General features: G+C 55.8%; 1 pseudogene; it reads left to right on the top strand.

The window, feature by feature from the left end:
• The first annotated feature begins 381 nt into the window (after positions 1-381).
• Positions 382-1,170, top strand: LOC133391339 (uncharacterized; annotated as a pseudogene).
• Positions 1,171-3,354: the final 2,184 nt, after the last annotated feature.

Below are 3,354 nucleotides of genomic sequence, written 5' to 3'. Positions count from 1 at the left end.
GTAGCGGTGGTTCTAGCCGGAGAACTGCCCTACCATCTCCTGGTGAAGGAAGACGCCCGCTGCTACAACCGACTTCAGCTAAGCCCGGACAGCAGTTGAGAGGCGATTCGCCAGGAGGAAAATGAGTCATCGCTGCAGCTGTGGCAGCAACAGTGGGACGACGAGGCGGCGCATAACACCAGCCGCTATTTACGTTGGGCCCACCGACAAGTGCCAGACGTGCGCCTGTGGACGGGACGGAAGCACGGGGAGGTAGATTTCTACCTCTCGCAGGTTCTTAGTGGACACGCCTTCGTCCACGAGTTCCTGCACGTGTTCGGGTTCGCTCCGTCCCCGGATTGTCCCAGGTGCGCAGGGTCGGTCGAGTCGGTGGCCCACGTAATGTTCGAGTGTCCACGTTTCGCGGATGTTCGGGCGGAGTTTCTACAAGGCGTCGACGAACACAACCTCGGCAGCTGCCTGTTGGAGAGTGCGGAGTGGTGGGACCGCATCCAGCAGGCGGCTCGGCGGATCCTCTCAGTTCTGCAGGAGGACTGGCGGGAGGAGCAGCAAACCTTGGCAGCCACTGAGGCTGCTCAGCCAGATCCTGCATTTAGCCCGCCCGAGGACATGGCAGAGGCAGAACGGAGACTGCTGCGACGTCGAGAGGTGCGCAACCGCAGCGCCCGGCGGAGGCGGCAACAGCAACGGCAGCAGCGACTCGGCGAGTTCGAGCTGGCACCAGCCGTGTTGGCACGCGCAGCGGCCAACGAAGCAGCAGAGCCGACAGGGGAGGTCGAGGAGGAGGAGGTCGGCCCTCCAGTGCCACCAATCCCCCCGCGCAGCCGGGGATTGCCTCCCTTCCCACGAACATCGGAGATGCAGCGACTTCGGCGCAACTATATGCAGCTGCAGTACCGGAGAAGGCGTCGGGCCGGAGAGCTCGGAGATGTTTCGCAGGGTCGCCGGCGACGTGGGCGAATACCACCATCCGCAGCGGAGCTGGAGCGACGACGGCTCAACAGGAGACAGAGGGAGAGACAACGGCGGCTGGAGCAACGGCAAGCGGAGGTCGAGGCTCAGCCTCCCCCGTGGAATTAACTGCCAAGTTCACAGCTGGTCGAAAGGAGATCTGGCCTCACGGAGGACGAGCGAGCGGCCGTCACATCGGCAAATGTCTCAGTGCGCTGACGCAGTACGATCACGAAACGATACGGAGAAACCTACTTGGTATTTGACTACGATTACGGATAATGGAACATAGCGAACGTATTCACGCGGGGAAAAAAACTATCTTCATCAAAAGAAAAGTTAGTTGAATCAAAAACGAATTCAGAAAAACACAGAATATAATAAAGAGAAAGGTCCAGACGGGCGGAATTCCCGGCGGGGGGGAGTCCGGTAGTGGTATCCCCCCGCCGGTAGGAGCGGGGTTCTTTCGGGAAGTTTCGAACTATAAGTTTTCAAATAAAGGACTCTACAAGCATTAAAAAAAAAAGAAGTGGAGCTTGCTGGGACGGAGGCATGGAGAGGTGGACTTCCATCTCTCGCAGGTGCTCAGCGGACATGGATTCTTTCGCGAGTACCTGAGCATCTGCGGGTTTGCCTCGTCCCCGGAGTGTCCACGATGTGCAGGGTCGGTCGAGTCAGTGGCCCACGTCATGTTCGAGTGCCCAGTTTTCGACGATCCGCTCGCCAACGGGCGAACGGAGGCGGCTCTCGCGGAAGACGATGAGGTCGCACTCGAAAGTGTGGCCTCACTCTTCGGCGAGGAGATGGGGAACGACGCGATAAGGGACGTCACGCGGCGCTTAAACGAGTTTCGAGCTTCGCGACAGCGGTCTGCCCGCAACAGACGGCGTCGCGGCGGAGCCGACGATCGGGCACGAGTGCATTTGGCGGCTCCCCCTCCAATTCCTCGGAGAAGCAGGGGAGGACCACCTTCATCGGAGACGGTGAGGGCTCGGCATGAACGTCGCCTGTTTATGCTGCGAGCGTGGAGAGCTCGAGTACAAGAAATGGGTCCGTCAACAACGCGCCGTCGTCGGTCCACTCGAACAGAGGCAGATTTAATTCGGGCACCGCGGAACCGACGCGAAAATGAGAGACGCCGTCGAGCATTGGCTGCAGGTCGGCGATGGATGCCCGCGGAGGAGGCTTCCGCTAGTGAGGCGGAATGGTCGGACCGTTGAGAAGAGTGGAATTCATAATGACTGAGGTTAGGAAATAGGGAGTCACGCGGACTCAGGAAGCGTTCCTTGAAACAAGGGGGAAGAAGACACACTAAAATAATAAAGAATTGGGATAGCGACATCCGAAAGGACTGAACTACGTACGGCAAATCCCTGGCGGGCGACGCCCTACGTCAAGAGTGTAGGTTTGACGTTGTTTTATATGAAATAAAACCTGCAATTGTTAAAAAAAAGAAGTGGAGCTTGCGGCTTAATTTGACTCAACACGGGAAAACTTACCAGGTCCGAACTTATTGAGGTAAGACAGATTGATAGCTCTTTCTCAAACTTAAGGGTAGTGGTGCATGGCCGTTCTTAGTTCGTGGAATGATTTGTCTGGTTAATTCCGATAACGAACGCGACTCAGTCAAGCTAACTAGAACGCTGTCAGTAGTGTGCCTCCGGGCGCACCTGACGTTAGGAGTGGCGGGTGTCCTCACGGGTGCCCGTCACTTAGTTTGCCCTGCTTAGCGGGACAACTTGTGTTTAGCAAGATGAGATTGAGCGATAACAGGTCCGTGATGCCCTTAGATGTTCTGGGCTGCACGCGTGCTACAATGTGAGCAGCAGCGTGTTCTCGCCTTATGGCGCCTCCATTCCGAGAGGAACGGGAAATCACCCAAATGCTCATTTAGTAGGGATTGGGGACTGCAATGGTCCCCATGAACCTGGAATTTCTAGTAAGTGCTAGTCATTAGCTAGCGCTGATTACGTCCCTGCCCTTTGTACACACCGCCCGTCGCTACTACCGATGGATTATTTAGTGAGGTCTCTGGAGGCACACCTTCCGCGATTCCTTCGTGAGTTGCAGTTGGCACGGCCGAAGTTGACCGAACTTGATGATTTAGAGGAAGTAAAAGTCGTAACAAGGTTTCCGTAGGTGAACCTGCGGAAGGATCATTAACGTGGTTTTTGAATGAGTAATAACAAGGTTGAAGTGTTATGTTGGAGGTCGAGTGCGCTGCATACCAAACTTTGAACGCGGTAACTTGCACTCGGCGCCGACATGCACACCCAAACCGTAGTTTTGATATGTGTGGGGAGTTCCTTACGGTTCTTCCTCCCAGAGATCGTCACTATCTGGGACGTACATTAATTTGTACCTGCATTAGCGTACGCTTTTGTAGAGAGCATATCAAGACGT

This window comes from Anopheles gambiae, chromosome X (assembly GCF_943734735.2).
Source record: "Anopheles gambiae chromosome X, idAnoGambNW_F1_1, whole genome shotgun sequence".
Lineage (NCBI taxonomy): Eukaryota > Metazoa > Arthropoda > Insecta > Diptera > Culicidae > Anopheles > Anopheles gambiae.
Note: the sequence above shows the minus strand (reverse complement) of the source record. Positions and strands in the feature narration are given on the sequence as shown.